Here is a 22,944-nt window from a genome sequence, read left to right on the forward strand (position 1 = left end):
ACTAAAAGTCCTGCTGCCTGCTCCACACCCTTCACCTTATTCTGAAGATCTGTGAATGGCATGTGTGTATTGAGAGAGAGAGAGAGAGAGAGAGAGAGGCAAAGACAGAGACAGAGACAGAGACAGAGACTGATTGATAGAGACACAGAGGAAGAGAATGAGCCAGCAATCAGGAGAGGGAGAAGAAAGGGGAGAGGGGTAAGAGAGAACAGGACCCCAAAACATAACAAGGTACAAAATTACTGAAATTAAGGATCACTTATTCCATAAGGGAAGCCGAAAAGGGAAGCACAGAGTGGAAAAATTTAAAGCTATAACACAATCACACATAATGGCATTGTCTGTATTAGAGAATAAAAGGGAGCCTATTATTTCTAAGATGGCAATATCGATTTATATGGAACAGCAGATGTGGGGACATAATACAAGATATCTCACGTGGTACATTTCAGAACAAGTTAAAATGATGGGGGTGTGGGGGGAAAACCAGAGTCAACACTTTTTAATTTTTCAGAACTTCTAATTTTTTTCAGAAATTATGAATTTCTGAAATTACGAGCAACACAAAAGAAAAATAGTTCAAAATTTTCAACTTTTATTTATTTAATTACTATTTTGTCTCCACAGTTAACTAAATGTCAATAACACTAACACTCTTATTTACAGATTTATATCTATATAAAGCATATATAAAAAAAACAGACAACCTCATATATGAAGTTATTAACCTATACCCTAGCTACAATAATAGGTATATCTTTCTAATTTGTTTATTGTATCAACCTATTATCCTCTAGTAGTTATTGCCATGTATTGAAAAATGGTGAATGGTGAAGCTACTTCCAAGATCTTTCCAAAGTGGAAGTTAGCAATTCATTTTCCATTTTAAAATAAAACAAAACATTTCTAACTTGTTATATATTCACACTGCAACTTTACTGGACAAAATGTCAAGCTTTGATGAAATTTGGGATATAAATAATATACTTAAAGAGTGAAGGATGGGGCACCTGGGTGGTCCAGTAGGTTGAGGGTCTGACCCTTGGTTTCCACTCAGGTCATGATCTCAGGGTCCTGAGCTTGAGCCCTGCGTCTGCTTGAGTTTCTCTCTCCCTCTGTCCCTCCTGCTTGGGCTGTCTGTCTGTCTCTCTTTTTCTCTCTCAAATAAGTAAATAAATCTTCTTAAAATAAGAATGAAGGAGGTGTAAGGAATTGAATAATTCTTTTATCTATCTATTTATCCATCTTTATATTAAAATCATTCAATACAAAGTGTCATACAGCAAGAAAGAAATCTCTCAATCACTTGAGCCCAAGTATCTTTCTCTTGCTCAAAAGCAGTGCTACCAATTTATTATGTAATTATTCCAAATAGATTCCACACATATGTACATGAAAATATTGAGTGAAAAAATCAGGTACTTAACAGTGGGGGACAGTTTTTTTTTTTTCATTCATTCATTATGTCTCGGAGATTGTTCTGCTCTTTTAAACTGGTAAATAGAATTTCATTTTAAGAATGCACCATCATTTATTTAAGTAGTCCCGATTCATGTTCATTTAGGTTATTCTCAGTCTTTTTTGAGCTGAAGCATTTTTAGAGCCAAGTTTTGGGGTCACTTTTCCATTTCCAAAATGTACTGCTTTTTCTAGAAATGCTCAAATTCAATTCTGATGTTACAACAAGCATAAAGCCTGCACAAGAATAGCTGCAAAGCCACAAGGAGAAACATACCACATGGAATATAAATGTGAGCAAAAAATATTTTGTATAATTTTTCAAAGGAATAAAAGTCAAGTTCACAAGTTATGAGGATTTTCAACAAACCCCTTGATGCTCTGATCAAGCCTTAGAAATTTAAATCAGAAACCCTCTGGCAACCTCAGTTCTAAGTAATCAAAAGCTCACTTTCCCTGTATATGACATATTGACATATGGTAACCTCTTATTCCAAAGAGTTATTTCTTCTCAAATAAGGCTTTTCATTATTTTGTTCCCTGGTTGCATTTAATCCTTCACTATAAAATTTTTTCCCCTTGAATTTGGAAATCCAACAAAACAAAGGTATTTTTGAAGCGCAATTGTTCACTTAAGTAGCTCAGTAAGATTCAGCCACAACATTAAGTCGACGAGGTGGTCAAGTGGCGAAAGGAACAGATCTTTTGTTTGCTGTACCAAGCAAGGCCTACTTTGATTCATTTTCAACACAAAAATCCAGCAACCATCTTAACCGCACAGAGCGAGGTTAGGATCAGAGTGAATCCAAAGGCCGAGATGGGTTCATATTGTAGACCACAGACACGGGAAGCACACACCGGTTTGCTGTTTTAGTTAACACATCGGACACCAACGTTCTTGGGCATTCTGTAAAGCCCAGAAGCTGATCTGCATTGGTCACATATTTAATACAACCGTGTGGTAGTGAGGCTTTCTCTTGCCCCAAATTTCTAAAGCCTTTGAGTTGGGTGTTCGTTGGGTATTTTTCAGAGTATTTTTCTTGACACCATTTATGCATTTACAAATCTACAGCCACGGTCACGCAGGTGGTCAAAAGTTCTTTAAGCCAGTTCGGACGTTTGAAGACAATCATATGAACCCCCTCCCCTTTATGCCCTAAAACATGTTCATGGCATCAAATGACCCCCCAAATTGAGTCACGCAATCAGTCAAATCTACTTAAGGTGTGGTACCGTAGTGCCGCTCTTGAGTCCATCACTGAATTTCCTTGAGGAAAGAGGTGGGTCTTTCCAGGAGAAATAGGCTACACTATTGATATTTTGCTGCTTTGGTCACTGCCGTGCTTTGCCCTGTTGGAGCTGTTCTAGTTACAGAATGCAGGCGTTAGCGTGAGGCTCTCCAGATTAGTACGGCTCAAACACTGTGGTTTACAGTTTGCTTGTTCCTGCCTCTTTACGGATATCCTATCACAGTGCGAGATTCAATTATATTTGGACGTTCTTTGTGTAGAACATTCACTGAAAGCAATTTTTTCTGCATAATAAACATCACTGCTTCACCCTTTCCATTTATACCCAGGCTCGGCTGTTGCAGGAGGTCTCCTGTCCAAGAACCCATTAATTTATCAAAAGAGCAAATGTCATTATGCAGGAAGCCTAGGGAACTACTTTGCATTTGATTTCTGGTTCTGATAGCATTTTTATTGATTTAGTATTCTCCAGCATGACATGGGCTAGACACAACAGATCACTGTATTTTTGAACTGTCAATCACAAATGATCCAAGGCTTTCCAAAATATTTGAGCATATGAGAGTCGAAGGTCCATCTCACAGCCTGAAAACTATCAAACTTTAACTGAAATTCCCCAGTCCCAAAAGATTTAGTAAAGAGTTGCTTTATTTGCTATGAAGAAAGAGAGAAATTAAAAAAAAAAAGAAATCTCAGTAGTAGTTTCCAAAAATCTTTGAAGCAAATTAACAGCAAAGTAAGAAACTACTGGAAGAAAAACAATGCAGTGAAATCAGTTCTTAAAAACAAACAAACAAACAAACAAACAAACAAAAAACCCAAACCAAAGTGACTTTAAGGATATTTATTTTGAACTTCGAATCTCCCCAGAGAAGAAACCAAAAACACAGGGGGCAGGTGACAACGAAGGCCCTTCACATAATTTCTTAAATAAGTGAGAAATTGAGGAATTTTACCAGTGTATGGTAGTAAATTTATTTTTTTAAACATATTTTAATTGGTCAAATAGACATCAGTTAGTTATTGGGGAAAAAACTGTTTTTACATTGTATATATTGAGTTTTCTCACCTTTTTTCACTAACTGAACAATGAAAAGCAAGTTAGACCATGAGAACCAAATGTTTCGCTGGGTATTAATGAAAAGCATTAAATGCATGTAACCTTTTTTTGGTAAAAGTGATATTACAAAATACCTAATAACGGCTGGTGCCCAGGCAGAATGGATACCTTCCCCACTAAGCTCAGATGCTGGCTGGGAACAGCCTGAAGGACCCACCCCCAGGCCCAAGGGTGGCCTCTCAGTCCTAGAAGTGGCCTTCGGGCTCTATTGGAGTCCAAAGGTCAAGGGAACAATCTTTGGAGTTAAGCATCCTGACTTCAACTACTGATTCTGCCATTCTAGTGTGAAGTAACTTGACTTCACTAAACCTAAATTTCCTCATCTGTAAAAAATAGGATGTTTCATTCCACTTGAAAGGGGCAAATACCCTTACATATATTTGTTGGCAAAATCGGATCATCATGCTGTAAGAGCTTTACTAAGCTTTACTCCTCACTGCCAAAACAAAAATTTCTTTAAAAGCTGTTTTGTAGTTGTTTCTGGAAGATAATGAACTGCATTTCTCTGTTGTATCATTACATCCCACACACTTTTTAGAAAAGTACTATCTAAAGAACTTCCTGCATTGAAGGAAATGCTCGATTTCTCCCTGCTGTCCAACATGATAGCCACTAGACACAGGAAACGAGCCCTCGACATGTGACTGGTGCAACTGAGAATCCGAGTATTTAATTTTAGATAAACTTTTTTTAAAAACATTATTAAGTTTTAAATTTTAATTCCAGAGAGTTAACCTACAGTGTTATATTAGCTTCAGGTGTACAATATAGTGATTCGGTAATTTTATGTGATTTCAATTAACTCAAATTTAAATTTAAATTAGTGACCATGTTTTTGGACAGCACAGTTCTAGAAAGCCTAGTGTTCTATGAGCTGGACTCAGTGTCTCTCATGCTTCCCCTCATACTGAGCTCCTCGTCCACAAAATCAAATATAATTTTTGCCCTATAATCATCTGTTCCTTAAGTAGGTCGAAATAAATAAACAGGTCTGAATCTAGAGTGCCCATTCCATCTCAACTCTAACCCAACCTGATCACCATGCCATTGTCTTTCTCTCTTTCCCTAGCCCCATGAAACACCAAGCTCTGAAAGCCACACACCCATTTTAGTCTCTGGTCTGATGGACCTAATAACAGATGATGAACTCTCTTTTGGTTGAATTTCATTTTACACAACTGAGGGATTGTTTATCTATCTTCACTATGGTTTTCAGAAGGATAGGGCTCACTGCCTGGCCAAGAATGAATGTTCCTCCCCAAAAAAGACTTTTAATTCCAGGATCAAGAATGTTATATTGTTTCCATCTCAGGTGTTACTATTATTTTTTTAAATGGTAGTATCAACATGAGTAGGTCATGGTATTTAAACTCAAAATGAGATGTCAGGACCTGTCCTACTCTTTCATTTCTATTCTGATCTAGTGTTTCTTATTGTCTGATCTGGCCCTTGGGCCCCGAGCTACACAATCCCTGGGACTGACTTGAGACAGACAGAGTATGAAACATTCATACAACTTGCTAAGCCAGAAATCGCTGATGCTCCGTGTCTGCCATTCATGTTGCCTGTTCAGGTTCTTATCTGACATGGTCTATTCCTCCTTCTAGTCCTAAATCTCATGGAACTTTCTTTCACAATCCCAGACATGACTATTTGCTCTCTCACTTATGATTTTATAACACTTCCTACTTTTCATTCTGGTAATTATTACATTGCCTGGTGTAGAGTAGGTACTCCAGAAACATGTGTTGAATGAATAAATGAATTTAGATGGTAGTTATTCATTGCTTGACTCTAGCTTCCTAAGTGTATGGACCATACGTATTCATCTTTTTATCCCTAATATGAAACAGTGCCTGGAACATAGTGAGCATTATAAATCATCTTTGGAACCTAAACGACAATACAGGGCTTCCAGAACTATTTTCTGTTCCAGTTACAATCCGACCAGGTTCTTCAAGCCCTAACTGTCTGGATTATCACCTGCATGCTTTACTCTGTTTTCTGTGCTTTCAGTGCCCCGGTTTCTGATTCTCTGCCCAAATCTTTAATAGCTTGAATGTCTTAGTCTATCTGCCTATCTGGTTGAGAACCCCCTGTCAGACCTCATGCAGTATTTATTAAGCACCTACTGTTTGGATGTTGCCTTACTGATCATGGTTAAAAGATAGGAGTGTAGGGGCGCCTGGGTGGCACAGCGGTTAAGCGCCTGCCTTCGGCTCAGGGCATGATCCCGGCGTTATGGGATCGAGCCCCACATCAGGCTCCTCCGCTAGGAGCCTGCTTCTTCCTCTCCCACTCCCCCTGCTTGTGTTCCCTCTCTCGCTGGCTGTCTCTATCTCTGTCGAATAAATAAATAAAATCTTTAAAAAAAAAAAAAAGATAGGAGTGTATTTGCCTAGTCCTCTTTTAATAAGTTTATATTTGATTGAGCTCAGAATCTTAGCTCTAGCCTTAATTTTGAGTTTTTAGGTAAAGCAAAGCAGAGCTATCACTAGCATGGTTAGAACATTCCTGTAATCTTGCCTCACACTTCTTCATTCCATCTTTTTCTATTTTCTATCCTCCTAACATATCAGTTATACTTGCTTTAAATTTTTTTCTAGTGTTGTGCTTCTGTTTACAATAAGTCCATCTTCAAATAACACTGCGTATACCTAGCTTCATATGTAATGTGGTACCTACCTTATAACAGTTTTCCCAATTCCTCCCTCTTCTCCCTGGTGACACTGGTGTCTTCATTTCACCATCACCGCTTAATACACTTAAAACACTCTTACTATTACGACCCTAAAGTTATCTTTTATAATAAGAATAAGAACTAAAAATCTTTATTTTACCTTCATTTATTCATACTTGAATGCTCTAGCTTTTTTAAATATAGAATGAAGCTTCTGACCTGTGTCATTTTCCTCCTGCCTGAAGAACTTCTTTTATATATCCTGCAGGGCAAATCAGATGGTGATAAGTTTTCTCAGTTTTTGTTTGTCTGAGAAAGTGTTTATTTCTCCTTTACTTCTAAAGGATATTTTTGGAGGATATAGAAATCTAGGTTGGTGGATTTTCTTTTTCTTTCAACCTGAAATATTTCACTCCATACTCTTCTTGCGTGATTTCTGATCGGGAGACCACTGTAATTCCTGCACTTGTTTCTCTATAAGCAGAGGGAAAGTATTTATCCTCCCTGCCTTTTTTCAAGATTTTCTGTCTTTGATTTATTGCAGTTTGAACAAGATATGCCTAGATATGTGTGTGTTTGGTATTTGTTCTGCTTGGTGTTCTCAGATTCCTGGGTCAATTGTGTCATTAATTTTGGAACATGCACAGCCATTATGACTTCAAATATTTCTTTTGATCTTTTCCTTCTCCATCTGGCATTCCAATTATGAGTGTCTTGCACCCTATGAAAGGGTCTTACAGGTCTTGGTCTGTTCTTTTTTTTATTTGTTTGGTTTGGTTTGTTAATTCTTTTTTTAATTAATTCTTTTTTAGTTCTTTACATTTCAGTTTGGGATGGTTTTATTGATCTATCTTTAAGCTCACTGATTCCTCAGCTGTGTCAAGTCTAATGCGAGCCCATCAAAAGCATTCTTCAGCTAGGTTACAGTGTTTTTTATTTCCAGTCTTTCCTTTGATTCTTTCTTAGAATTTCCATCCCTCTGCTTATGTTGCCCATCTGCATTAGTATTTCATGGCTGCTTTAACAAAGTACATCAAACTTAGTTATGAAAAACAACACAAATTTATTACCACACACATCTGTAAGTGAGAAGTACAAGACAGGTCTCACTGGGTTAAAATCAAGATGCAGGAAATGCTGTATCATCTTCTGGAGGGTCAAGGGAATAATCCCTTTCCTTGCCTTTTCCAGCTTCTAGAAGCTGCCTGCATTCCTTGGCTCATCGCCTCCTTCCTCCATCTTTAAAATTAGCAGTGACGATTGAGTCCTTCTCACACTGCATCACTCTGATTTCCTCTTTTGCTTCCCTCTTCCACTTTTAAGGACACTTCTGAGCATATTGGGCCTACCTGGATAAAACCTAGTTCAAGGCTCTTGACTTGATGACATCTTCGAAATTCCTTTTGACATTTAAAATAATGTATTCTTAGCTTCTGGGGATGAGGATGTAGACACCTTGGCATGAAAGGAGGGCATTATTCTGCCTCTTCTACCATATGTTTTTGCATGTTGTATACCTTTTCCATTAGAGCACTCCATATATTAATCATAGTTATTTTAAGTTCCTTGTCTAATAATTCTAACATCTGTGTCATATCTGAGTCTGGTTCTGATGACTACACTGTCTCTTCAGACTGTTAGTTCTTGCTTTTTGGCATACCTTGTAATTTTTTTGCGGAAAGTTGGATATGTTGTATCAAAAATAGGAACTGATGTAAATCAATTTTTAGTGAGAGGATTTATGTTAATCTGGCTAGAAGTTGGTCCGTGTTTAATGTTTTCTATAGGTGTGTGCATGTGGGTAAAATATATATGAGTGTCCTTGTTTTTATGTTCCCTCTTGACTTTGGGAGTCTGTGTCTTGCAGTTTTTTCACCTGCAATTAATGCTTATTATACTGGTTGGTGTGGTGACAAGGTATGGGGAGGGGGAGCATTGTGTAATATTCAATTACATCTCAGTGCTTTAGTGGGCCCTTCCCACTTGGGCTGTGGCATTACCCTAGTGGTACAGCTTATTTTGCCCCCTTTCCCTACATCCTACCTTGGTTGCTCCCAACGTAGTTCCTTGAAAACTTGACCCTGGTGAACAACCTCCCGCCATCCTTAAGGCAAGAACTAGAAGGCTAGAAGGATCTGGAATGGGAAGAATGCCCTTTCCTTAGCTGAGCCACAGATAAGACCCACTGTTATGGAGAAAGCTCTTGGCATATTTCATAACAATTACTCCCTGCCAAAGCAATGATGGAATGTTCACTATGAGAGTCCCATGGGATTTCTGGAGGTAAAGTCTATTGGATCTGTGGGGGACTTTTTGAGACTGAAGTTTCCCAGAATTTCTCACACTCATGCCAGTCCATTGTCAGCATCCAGTCATTCATCAAAATTATATTTTAGTGTTCCTACCAGTTTATGGCTCCCCTGGCTTCTGCTGCAGGTATGCAGATCTTATGTGTTTCTCTCTGAATGAGTCTGTGTTTCTTAATTTGGGGGTAACAATTTGCCTTGTAACTTCATCTCTTATGGTCCAAGGAAGCCCATTGATTTTCACTTTGTCCAAACTTGTCTTTTAAGGACAGAAGTAAAGACTTCAAAGGCTTTACATGTCAGGGTTAAACCAGCAGTCCTAGAGCAAAGCCCTTTGAATTCAGACAAATCAGGTTTGAGTTCTGCTATTGTCTTCCAGCAGCTCTGCAACCCTGGGAAATTGCCTAACCATTTTAAACCCCAAGTTGCTGCATTGATAAAACTGGAATAATTGTAAGAAGCTAACATAAATAAGGCATTGCACTGCATTGGGTCTAGCACACAGAATTGCTCAATAAAAGTTAGCTGCTGTTATTTCCCAAGGGCAGCTTTCATTTTGTGCTTATCCACGATCCTTTGCTGGAGGCCTTGCCCCACCTTCCTGAGGCCTGCCTCTTTGCCCCACATGTGAGGCTTGATACTACATGAACAGTTTCAGTACTGACAAATTTGGAAGCTGTGGGTTCCGTAGCAGCATCCTCATTTTAGTCATTACCTTTTATCCAATGGAAGAGAGTAATTCCTGATTATCAGTGTTTTCTATGGGGGCCAGCTGACCTTGGGTTTCCCTGGGAATTAGTGTGCTGTTATGTGTACGTAGAGAAGAGATTCAAATATTTCCTCTGTCATTTTCAGCTCTATCACCTTAGGCGTGTTACTTAACCTTTCTGCATACAAGTTTTCTTATCTCTACAACAGACTGGAAATAGAGTCTACTTTATGGAATAGCACCGTGGATCACAAGATGTAACACATACAGCATTTAGAACCGAGAAGAACTCAATAAGCATTAAATATGATTTTCATCGACCATAAATGTCTGAAAAAAAAAACCAAAAAGGCTTTCTTGAGCATCTCTTAACATCCCTGGACTATTATTTCATTATGTTATTAAATTTAGAAGTTATTCCTTTTCTATTATAAACTTTTATCCCATATAAAGGTAAAAATCAATTACCAAAAAGGCCTATCTCCAGAGCATAGAGTGACAGAACAACACAGGCAAAAATTAACACGAGTAGTTCTTTGACCTTTGATCTAATGCATCTCTAACTCTGACACAAAAATCCTGTGTGTCTTCAGAATATGCACCCGTGAAGATAAGCATGTGAGATGGAAAGGTGGTTCTCATTTGACGGCTTCCAGTGAGTAGAATTTAATATAAAGGGGAGCAAAAGAATGGGAAAAATGTCAAAAACCTGATGCTCATAACCATGAACAGGCCTGAATAAGCAGCAGACAATTGTAATTAATCTGTAATCACAATCTACAAATGAGTACACTCCCTAACCAGTGCATTTGAAAGCTGTCTGGGGAGGAATTCTTGCTTCTAGGTGTAGGAAATAGTAAAAGACTATGATTGTCAGGGAACACAGTAAAAGAACTTGACTACCATGCTTAATGCTTTCCAAAATGCCGTAAGCACATTTCTTTTCCAATAGAGGATGTATTTTATCAATTGTTAAGATTGATTTTCTCAGCATGACTCCTTTTTGGATGGGCTTTGAAATTATACCCATCGCATTTCTTTTTCAAAACTATAATCAAGGATGCTTGCTTAAGGACCTAAAATTCTGAATGCCATTAAATGATCCAAAGGCTGCTTTCAGTGGGATACCAGAGTTTAATAGACTTCATATAAAACAACAATCATTTTAGAAATATTTAAGCTCAATGAAATATTTTTCTGGGACCCATAAAGCACAATAAATGGGGAAGTGCAATGCTTAAAATGTAGTTGACTAAGTCTCCAACTGCCTGGTAATATTTCTTATCTTTTATTTCTAAGGTTTTGCTGATTTATACAAATCCGAAATTGAAAGCTATTATTCTCAACACAGGTCTACGTGCTTTAATGTTTTCATAATCTCATATTGATGGATTTTAGACAAATGCATCAGTCATATCAGAGACAATCTTGAGACAAAGGTAAAACAGTTACTAGTGGTACCTGAAAGGAAATGCAATTAAAATGATAAAAAGTTAATAAAAATTATATTATTATCCATAAAACAGTAAAAACACATATTCTGATGGGCTTGTGCATAAACTTCATCCTAAATAAAATAAAATCCAATATTTGAGCTTCCAACCTTAATTTGTTCCTGTGTAATCTGAGCTATGCACACTGTCATTATCAGATAATGTCTATGCAGCTGAATGCTATTAGTACTCTCCATCTTGACTAGACTATTATATTATAAAACATGAGATTGGGCAATTTTACATCTACTCCTTTTATTGATTCTGACTAGTAAGTAGGCAATCAATGGTGATTACAAGATGCAAAGCATTCTAGAGTAGAAAGAAAATTAAATTTGGCTCATCACTTCTGTTAACTATACAAATATAATATCTTCAAGATGAACAGCAGGCAGACTTTAATATAAATAAATATACCGTTTAAGATCCCAAATCAGCAACAAAATTTATGAGACCACTTCAAAATGATGATGCATTTAAAAGGAGATTATATTTTCAAAGGAACTGCTCTCTTTAAACTGTTAGCAATATAGGCACATGGTGACACTAATTAGTGGGTGAGGAAACACAAGGAATATTTATTAAAAGAAAAGGGAGAAACCAGGGAAAGCACAAGATCCAGAGCTTCTGGTTTCCACAGAAGGAGGAGACGATATGCAGGAGAGCTGGTTTCAGCAGATCATTCAGGGGTTTCCCTAAGAATAGGGTACAGCCAACATTTTGTTGAATTTTTTTCACCTATAAAGAACACTGTTCTACATTAAGTATCCTTTATATGTTGTTTTTCTGGATCTGTACTTGGCTTCAGTTGAAAAGATATAGTAAAAGGGATCTGATCTTAAAATGTTTTAGTAGCTAAGAAATGAAGAAGGTTACATATGGTAGCCTTTTATTCCATTCACCTTGACTTAATGGCAATAAAGACCAGATAAGACTAACCCTGAAATTTGGTCTATTGAATGTTCTCACAATATCAGGCTGTTATCCAGAGTTTCTGAATCAAGAGGCTTTTATTCTTTCCTTCTATAGGAAAACTGTCCAAAGTACAAATAACCACAGATATATGGGAAATGCCTAGTGAATCTTTAGACTGAGTTCTATTAAGGCTTCCTAATGGAGGGGTCAATCTGTGGACCAAATGTGTTTCTTCTACTATAGCCTTATATTAATTTCATCTCATCCTCTTTAGCAACAGTATGCCTTCCATCGCCTACCAGTATCCAAAATGGTGAAGAAAGAACAGATGTCATTGAGAACCAACTAACGGATATTAGAAATTTGACCTATTTCAATCTGCACAGGTCACTGGCCTGAACTGGCCAGGTACCACCAAGGGCTTAATCTGTTTATTCCCCTGTTCTTCTGTGTGAGGCAAGAGGTGACGTTCTCAGAGTTTAATTAATTTGGTAATGTATGATAACTTAGTGAACTAATATCACAAGGAGTTAATGTTTAGCCATTCGAGACGAATTAGCCTCAAGATACGATGAATAGTCCTAGAAAAAAGTATGTCATGTGTTGTAAAGATGCACAGAAATGTATTCAACATAAATAACTAACCTGAATTAGCACCATTTACCAGTAGTAAATGGCAACAGGAGCTGAAGTCAAGCTGCATAAGCAAAAGCCTGTTCACTTGACTTTTGCATTCTAAGATGTCCGGGAAGGACATATCCAGGACAAAGAGGCTGCCAGTGGGTGTAGTGGTGGGCACCTCTGGGTGTTTATGCCAGCATCTGAGCATAGTAAGTAGAATGAACTTTCCTGGTCATCATCATGGCCATCATGGTCATTGCACATATCTTTTATTTTACAGGTAGTTTATGTGCATTATTATCTCTTTAAAAAATCTGGAAGATAGGGATATTTACCTTTGTTCTACAGGTCAGGAAGTTGAGGTTCTGAGGATGAAGTCCTTTGTCATACATTCAATAATTACCAAAATCTGGCTTCACACCCATCTTCACACCCAAAGTCCAAATTCTAGTGACTCCAAAGTTCTCACTCAAACACAATACCTCTTTCATCCATTAGAAGTCAAAATATGGATAACACATTAAAAGCTATCCGTGCTAGGAAGCATCCCATATGGTACAAGGAAAGCTAAACTCACTGATCTTTAAAATTGATTAGTACCATGATGCTGAGTTATCTACCAAGGCCAACTCGTGAGTTAAATATTAACTACTCTACATTTCTAGGTTCTTGAACATAAACTAATATGCGTTCAGTTTTTGCCAGACCTAGAAATGATAACTCATTTTTGCTATAGTTTAAAAACCACATTCTTGTAAAATGTATCATTTGAAGATCACAAAAACTCATCCATTTTTATTAATAATAATGTTATTACATAATTACACAATGTAATAACAGGATATTACTAATATTCCCATTTTTAAATATAAAGAAACATATGTAGGGCAAAAAGTAAAAGGAAAAAAAAAGTGAGGACACATAATTTTAGAGCATTTCTTTAGCTAATACATACAGGGCCAGGACTCAGTTCCACTCTACTGACTCAATCATTCCTGAATCCTGAAAATGTCCATCCTCCAGCTGCCCTGAACCTACTCTTTGGCCTATTCATTCTCCTAGAGCCCTCTCTGGTTTTCCACATGAAGCAAATCCTGCAAGGACTGAAGACTTTCTAGGACTCTCCCTGTGGGACTGACCAGAACCTGAAATTAAGGGCACCACGGTTCTCTTTTCTTCCTGCAGTAATACTGGCACTTTATAGCATTGTGAGGCCTAGAGATGTCCAGAAGTAAAAACGTTCTGTGATGTCACTATTTCTTAAGGATTTGAGCTTTCATAACTTGTTTTATAAGGGCTTATAAAACTAGTACAATAAACAGGTATAATAATCCGGCAAACAATAAGAAGAAGAAATATACATACTGGGATTAGTACTGGTATTATCGCATATATTTCATTCTCAGTTTCCTTAATTTATATTCCATATTTAAGTCTATTGTGATGAATTCTAGAACAGTCTTGTCATTTTTACAAATAAACCAAATTCCCAGAGACCACAGAACAGTGTTTCTTTAGAAACAAATTCACTTTTCAGGGTCATTAACATATTCCCGTGGGTCTGCAGAGCAGAGCAGCTCCAAGGGAAAATGCATTTCCTTCCTCTAGGAGAGAAACTGCTTTTTTCCCAGCCCCCCTCTCAGAGGATCGTCATCATTTCCAATAGAATTCACAGTAAATGCAGAAATACACAACAATATGACTTAAGTGAAGGAATCACTTGGGATTCTAAAAAGAATATTTTTAAGCCGCCCCCCAAAATATTGAAAAGTTTCTGCAAACTGTCATGGCAGAGCAAACTTTTTAAAAATGGAAGGGAGGGTAATATATTACAGGGCTCAGCTTCCCCGCTCCCCACAGAGCAGACTAACACACCAGTATCTCCACCTCTAAGCCTTTTTCCAATTGTTTCTTCCTTCAGAGCGGAATCCTTTTCAGAAGTTCTCATTTAAAAATAAATGAAAACAACTTTGCAATGTACTAAACACGTCCTAAGTTCCTGCAGTATAAATAAGTCGCTCCGGACCGGCAGGATTAAGAGCCTGCGGGGCCAGCAAAGGAGTCCTTTCATTCCAGCTTTTGTATTGCTCACTATCTTTTATTTTCCGAGAAGGCATACTTGATGAGAAAATGACATCAGGTGTATAAGAGGTGGCTGAAAAGGCCCACCGTGGATCAACTGAGCACACGCTCCTATTGAGCACAGAATTGATTGCCCTTCAAACCGTGGTGGGATTGCTCATCTAAAATGGGGCTGCCACCCAAAGAGTGCATCTTCTTTTGTAACATTTCCACTTCCTAGACTTGCCGTCAACCCAAAGTCTTCTCAAGAGGAGCAGCTCCTGGTCTGGTCCCTTGCAAGGCTGGCTGTGCAGCTCTCCTTCCTCTCATCTAGCATAAAGCCAGTCTGAGGTTTGGTTTCACTGCACCCTCAAGGCATTTTTACCAATGTCCTGCTTAGAAGGAGGTCCTCGCTCCACTCAAGAGTGGTTACTTGCATATCGTGAGACTCGATCAGCCCAAGAAAGGCGTGCTGGGAAAGCAATCTTCTGTGTCTGGTGGGCTGACCAGGGCACACGACTTCATTCATCACAAGGTAGTCTGGCCACTATGTTTATGCACCTGTGACAGCAAATGAGACTCCTCATGACAGTGACGTTTTCAGTTGCTCTAGGTCTCACAGCCTCATCGGAATTAGAAAACGCTATTAATATCTGGACATGAAGCCACGTCAGGGCCATATTTAACTTCCGTAAGCCTCAGTTTCCTTATCTGTAAAACTGGAATAATAATACTACCTGTCTCATCAGTTTACTGTGAGGTTATTGTAAATTACTTAGCCCGGTGGGTTGCAGGTAGTAGTCACTCAGTCAGTAATTATTATTATTATCATTGTGTCTCAGCTTCTAAGAAATTGTGCTGGCTCCAAATGTCTGGGATAACTTAACATGGAAATTATAGCCATACTTTCACAGGAGTGTTTGATTCTCTGTAAACATGCAAGGAGATTACTATAACTGAGATGGGAATTTTTACTGATGTGTTAGTCAAAAGAGGTTGTATAAACAGGTTTTATAGTTCACAAGATAACAATGGAGTCTGATCTCAGATTTAAAATTTCCTCGTATGTAAAATGCAAGCACTGACACAGTGCTTTCTCAATATTAAGAAAGATCAAGAAAGTGAGAAAGAGAGAACGGAAAGAGATTGATACCTAGGTTCAAATGAATTATTGGTGAAGGGTTTAATGTTGTTTTTGTCTTGGAGGCATTGCTTCAACTGTACCCTTAGAAAAGAGTCCTTGTGATCAAGTTTTATCTAGCAAAAAAAAAAAAAATTTAAAAATTAAAAATTAAATCTTTTAAAGTTAATGCAAGATTAGCTTAGGTGGATTACCAGATACTTGAATAATAAAAAAGAAGCAAAGATGATCTACTACCATCCAGAAGTCATATAAATAAGTGTTCCTTAATAAACTACTGAAGTCAATGTTTTCATTAGTCTTGAATTCTGGCCTCGGGTAATTCAAGAAGAACTAATTAACGACATTGAAAGATTATTTGGGAGGTTTCCTGTAAAAGACTACCATCTCACAATGATGTTCTGTTGCAACTCCAGTGACAAAGTATCTTTGAAAAAGATTTAAGAAGTCAAGAAGTGTCTGGGTGGTTCAGTCAGTTGAGCTTCCGTTTCTTTGCCTGGGGTCATGATCTCGGTGTGGTGAGATCAAACCCCAAGTTGGGCTCCGGGCCGGCCGAGCACAGAGTCTGCTTGACATTCTCTCTCCCTCTGCCTCTGCCCTCTCCACCCACTCCCTCATGCTCTCTCTCAAATCAATCAATCAATCAATCAATCAATCAATCTTAAAAGAAATCAACTACACAAAGTTGGTTTTATAAGCAAATTATAATGGAAGGTTTCTGATGTGGAAACAATGTAAGTCCTTGCTTGTATGTGGTGGGGAGGGGAGGGTGCTTGTTGCCCCCTTGAACCAAAAGTAACTTTAGCCAAGAATTCAAAAATACAGACTTATCTTGGTCTATTTGGATGCCTCCTGGAACTGTCTCAATAGGACTGATATGCTCAAGGGAACTGGGGAGCTAGCTAGCAAGGGAGAATCCTAAGGAAGGAGTAGTAAGACACACAAACATAATTTAAGGTTAGTGCTGCAGAGTTGGAAAGCAGGGCATTTCTGAATAAAGCCAAGTGCTTACTATTCATAGCATCTTCAAGCTCATGGCTGAGTCCTGGGGAGAGGGGTTGCCAATAAAACTGAAACAGCAGATTAAAAGCTCTGCACTATTCTGGAAGCCTAAGCCAGTTTGAGCATAATAGTACCAATGGCCAACATGTACTGAGCCTTCACTTTGGACTAGTACAATCCCATGAGGTAAGGAGTATCACAAGCTCCACCTTATGAAGTGAAGAAGGATGAAACCTAGATGAAGAAACCTAGGCAGAGACAGATTAAGTCATTGCCCACAGTCACACTACAACTTGACAGAAGGGCTAAAACTCAGACCCGTGGGAGGGGGGAGTCTGGCCCCACACCCCTACCTACTCTGATCTACTAAGAGTGTATGGAGCAAAAATCTTCAAGTGGAGAACTGGGTTTCCTCCATTACCCCAAACATACGGAAGTCATTTTGAGACTTCAGTAATTCCAAAGAATGCAGGAAACCATTGGTGCTTCTCAGTTGCTGGGCCCCGCAGTCCTCTTAAGACTCCATATGTTTGCTTGGAGGCCCCAAGAATGGAGGCAGTCTCAGAGACATCCCAGGCCTCTGCAGAGCCATGGCTTCAGGGAGTCTGAACATGCAAGGAGGAAACCAACTGGAAGTCGTTGGTATCAGAGGAAACTTCGAGCAAATCTCCTTGGAATAACTGAGGGAATCTTTACATAGGGATGGAGAACTCACAATAACAAATGGGCAGATACATGAAGAAATACTGTTTGTTACTAATGTCCCAGCTCTTATTTCACCTTTAGGCTGATGAAGCCTGGAGAAACCGCTTAAGGTGATAAGTAAGGTTACTAGAAATAGAGTTGGGGAGGAAATTGCCATTTGTGCGCCTGCTGGGTGCTCAGCTCACATCAACACAACTGCCCTGGAGGCATGTGAGTCTACCCGCGTTTTATTCCTGAGAAATAAAACTTTTGTCACATCAACGACAAAATTCATCTCTTAACACAATGAGAGACGGAAAAAAAAGGAACATGAACACGGCATTTATCTCAGATGCAACATTTTACTTCCTGACTGTGTTAATGATTGTATTTGACTAGCAGGAGGGGAAAAAGACCTAAAACAGTGCATCACATTTAGCATTTAACATCTGGGATCAATTCAGTCAAATTGAGACTCACAGAGTTCACCGGGACATCATGGGGGTTCTGTTGTTGTTCTACAAACAATGTAGTCATAATATATTACATTTGTATATCCGACAGCATTAACACTGGATAAAAAGTGGCTTTAAAGACAACAGACTCCAAGTCAAGTTCTGCCTTCTCTCGCAAGCTGTATCACTTTGGGCAAGATACTTTAGTTCTCTGAGTCTCATTCTGCTTGCCTATGAGGTACATATGATATTTGTCTTTCCCACAGCATTGATGTGAGGTTTGTCTCAGATATTACTTGCCAGGTGCTTAGAACGATATGGGGTCCACAATGAGGGGTTTGAGAGTAGGGTAATGAGTGTCCCTTACTGTTTCAAGAATATAAGAATATTTAATGACATGGAAAAAGACTATTATACGTTTTTAAGTAAAATATAGTTTAAATCACAATGACTTTTTTTTTTTAAGATTTTATTTATTTATTTATTTGAGAGAGAGAGACAGCACACAAGCAGGGGGAGCAGCAGGCAGAGGGAGAGGGAGAAGCAGACTCCCCGATGAGCAGGGAGCCTGATGTGGGACTCGATCCCAGGACCCTGAGAGATCTTGACCTGAGCCGAAGGCAGATGCTTAATGGACTGAACCACCCAGGTGCCCAGACCCTATTTTTTGTTTAAAAACATTTCTGTACACATAGTCTAAAATAATACATAGATTATATTTAACTAGTTGCAGGATGGTGAAAATTTCATCCTTCTGCTTAAACACATTGGTTTTATAACAAAAAATAATGAACATTGCTGTTGAATAGTGTAATGAGTGAGAAAGGTTGGTATCTCTGAGGTAAGGGGACTAAAGAATGGCTTTATTTATTTATTTATTTATTTATTTATTTATTTATTTATTTTAAGAGTAGAGAACATTTCTGTAGCTTTTAGACAAGGCAGAGGCAGAGTGAGCTGGAGATAAAATCCTGGAAGTATCCATTTGGAATTGTGTCAGATTAAGTAGTGACCCTAGGAATGGAGAAGAGAGTCATCCTGTGAAGGAATGGGGAGGGAAATATTAATGACTGCTTGCAGAAGAAACGCATTATTTATCTCCACATTTTGAAAATGTTAGTTCGGTTGTTTTAAGAAGCTTTATTAGAGAACAAGGTTATGGATTTGATCCCCTCATGGGCCAGTTAACTTCTCCCTGTTCCTATAGGCTAAATAATTTATGCTAATATCACCGGCCTGTTATGGTGGAAAGATGTCAAGTAGCCATGGCTAACGTGCTTCAGACCGACGCGGCAACAAACCTCACCTAAACTCTGACGGAGTCTGGGTTTGAGGGTATAAAACTGTAAACCAAGGCTCACGTTTTGGGGGGTTGCTCTCCCTGAAAAAGACTGCCATCAACTGTTTGCCCAGACCTAAGGAATATATCTTCCAGAAAACGGATGCTTATGTCGACCCTCACGTGCCCTGGCCACTGATTTCAAAGGCTGGTGATTTAAGATACCATTTCCAATGCAATGAGTCTCTGTTTCCTGGACATTTAGGCTGTTTCGTCCTGTCTGCAGCGTCACCACACAGAGAATTCATCCAGAGGATCGTGGAGCAAAGTCCCCTGAGAAGCAGCTCTTTGGGAAGCTTCTGTGGTCAGACATTTGTTGGTCCCAGAAGATTTTACTAAATGGGATTTGATTCAGTTTTCCTGCCTGGAATGTTGCAGATTTAAGTGCTCCCCACTGGATTACTGTCTGCTTTTTCTTCTGAGGTACTGCGTGGTATTTAACAGAAGCTGCAGGATTGCAGTGTGTTCATTTAATTATGCAGGAAGAATGAGAAATTAAATTGCATCTTAGTTCACATTTTACAACTGAGGAGAAATCTATAGCACTTAAAAGTATGGATGTTTATGTCAGACAGAATCCAGTTTGAGACCCACTTCTGCAAATCATTAGCTCTGAGACTATGGCTCAGTTTCTCCTTTGTTGTATAACAGTCACTTCCCTTATAAGGCTATACAGAGTAGTTAAGTGAAATAATGCATATTTACCAATTAGTACTTAGCAAATTGTAAATGTTTCATAAATGTTAGTGATTACTGCTTCCACTGCTACTATTACTCTTAGTCTATATACCTGGAGAAAAGAAAAGAAGATTGTCCCAAGGGAAATACTAATTTGCCACTTAACCAGAACATAAGATTTACATGGGATGAAAGTGGACGAATTAGCATTTAGTGGCCCAAGATTCTGGATAAGAGGTTGACTTTGGAAATGGGATCTCGGGGCATTTCTTGGATCAGCAGATATCACAAAGATATTTACATTCATCTGATTGGTGAAAGACAGGTGAGAAGCTCCCATACACAGGACAAAGGAAAATGGAGCCCAAATTAGAAAACAAACAAATCTTGCCTGTGTTCAATGTAAATATACCAATGCAAGCTTTTTGAGGGGTTAAGACAACATGGATAAAGGGTTCAAACATGACTCGGAAGTAAACAGATCTGGGTTTGAATTCCAGCTAAATCACTTTACTAGCTGATAGCCCTTGAGCAAGATATATAACCTATATAAACCGTATCTTTCTCTTTCTGTGGGAATTAATTTAGATGCTGAAAGCAAATTAGCAGAGAGCATGGCATGAGGTAAGCAATCAATACATGTTAGTTCTATTTTTCTTTATGAGAATGTGACATTGGTGTGTATCCAGGCAGATACAACCTTTCTATACCAAGAAAGTTCTCACACGTGTCAAGATAAAGTTGAGAATTTGTTTTTTAATCTTCAATTACTCACACCTACATCTTCATTTCTACAGGCATTGTTTCAGTCATCTGAAAATATGTGGCATACTTATTATGCGCTTAGTAGTGTATGACGTAAGGACTCTGGGGGTATGACTGTCACTACCAAGCAAAGTTTCGATGAGTGTTTTTGAAGTTTTTATTATGTTACAAGCCCTGGGCTAAGGACTTCAAAGTAGGCTTTGTTATTATCCCCATTATACAGATGAGGATGCTGAGAGATACCTAGATAAGGTAACTTGTCCAGCGTCACTCAAGTACTAAATGGCAGGTACTGGGATCCAGAAGGTTATATATACCTCTCAATTCCTACTTTTAACCAATAGGTTACATAGTCCTCGCTCTGCCAGAGCTTTCATTCTGGAGTGGTTAAGACGCAGGTGCAGACAATCAGGCATGTAACATGAAGTGTAGGAAGTGTTAGCGTATGGGAAATATGGGCTGCCATGGGAGTACCCAGGAGAGACGTGACCCAGACTTGGTGGATAATAAGCAGTCAGAGGAGGCTTCTTGCAAGAGGTGATGCGTCAACCACGATGAACAATGAGCAGGAGTTAGCTAGTGGCAAGGAGAAGGATATTCAGGGCTTATGCAACTACACGGATAAAGGTTTGAGACACAAGGAAGAGCTCAGCAAGCTGTAGGAACTGAAATAAGTTTAGCACAGTTAGACTTTAGTGTGATGGTGGGGGGGTGTGGAGGCAGGGGAAGAATAGAAGGAAAGGTGAGAGATGAGGCTGGAGAGCTTAGCGGGAACCTGACTGACAGTACGCACACGTTCAAGTGCCCATGGGTTCAAGAGAGTTCCAGGTGCCGGCCAGGTACTGTGCTGAGGATCAGGCACGTGATTTGCATTTTACCTTCCACCTCCAGTCCTCATGCATCCTATGTTCTAACCAAATAAATTACATGCTCTGTACATTCCTCCCACTCTTTCTTTGCTCCAAATGTTCTCTCTACCTCAAAAGCCCTCTCCTTGCATTTTTGATAGGTAGACATTAGGCATACATCGGAGCCTAGCACAGGTTATCACCTTCACCACAGAGACTCCCTGGGTCTCTCCCTGGGTCCTTTCACACAGTGGTGACCCGCCTCTGCTGGAATCATCCACTACTTAAGCTGTGTCTTTGTCAGGGCATATATCAGTTTTGTCTTAAGGGCTTTTGTTTGCTTGTTTGTTTTTAAAAGAATGTTTTCTCTCCCCTGTAAGATTGTGGTCTTCCTTTGGGCTAGGACCCCAAGGTAATCCAGGATTCATCTATGAACCAGCACAGCCCTGCACAGCCTTCTCATGAAAGCTAATATATACTGAGCTCTTCTCATTCCTCTAACGGTATGAAAAACTGCCTTTTTCATAGGTCACATGTGGTGAATATTGGCAATTTCATGTAGTTAAATCTAAATACAGGCCAGGTACTGAGTTAAGCAATTGGTATGTGATATCTCAATTAATCCTCACAATAGCCCTATAAAGTAGATGCTTTATATACCTATATATATATATACCCTATAACCATCTCCATTTTACAGACTGAGATAACTGAGGCTTACAGAAGGTAAGTGATTTGCTCAACATTACATTGATAATAAGTGGAAGAATTTAATTAAGTTAACTGATTAGAACAAAACAGATCAAAATGGTAACATAAATTGCCTCTTACTGGTGGGAGTAAGGGAAATGTACGCTGTTTTTACTCATTCTCCATATTTTTCTCTTTTCTACAGAAGAAATATAGTTCCTGGTTATGAGTAAGAATACTATTAAAAAACTTTTAAAAATGCATAGTTATAATAATTATTTTATTTCATTCAGCACTTGCCTTGTGCCAAGCACTGCTCTAAATCCTTTAAATCATTTAATGTTGTGGCACCTGGGTGGCTCAGTCAGTTAAGTGTCTGCCTTTGGCTCAGGTCATGATTCCAGGGTCCTGGGATGGAGCCCCGCATTGGGCTCCCTGCTCAGTGGGGCGTCTGCTTCTCCCTTTCCCTCTGCCGCTCCCCCAGCTTGTGCGTGTTCTCTCTCTCTCTCACTCTCTCTCTCTCAAATAATTAAATAAATCTTTTAAAAAATCATTTAATGTTCACAACAGGGCTATGAGACATAGTCTGACAAGTGAGGGCACTGAAGCTGAGAGGGTGGAGAACTTTGCCCAAGGTCATACAGCTGCCAAGTGGTGGGGCAAGGACTCAGCGGGCGTCTGACCACGAATACCATTCTTTCCACCTTTATGCCATGCATATGCACAGAA

General features: G+C 38.9%; 1 protein-coding gene across 4 annotated transcripts in view; it reads right to left on the bottom strand.

Moving 5' to 3' along the window:
* Window positions 1-22,944, bottom strand: part of NTNG1 (netrin G1) — a 309,923-nt gene that overhangs the window by 212,274 nt on the left and 74,705 nt on the right. The gene's annotated exons all lie outside the window — the stretch shown is intronic.

The sequence above is a fragment of the Ursus arctos genome, unplaced genomic scaffold (assembly GCF_023065955.2).
Source record: "Ursus arctos isolate Adak ecotype North America unplaced genomic scaffold, UrsArc2.0 scaffold_12, whole genome shotgun sequence".
Lineage (NCBI taxonomy): Eukaryota > Metazoa > Chordata > Mammalia > Carnivora > Ursidae > Ursus > Ursus arctos.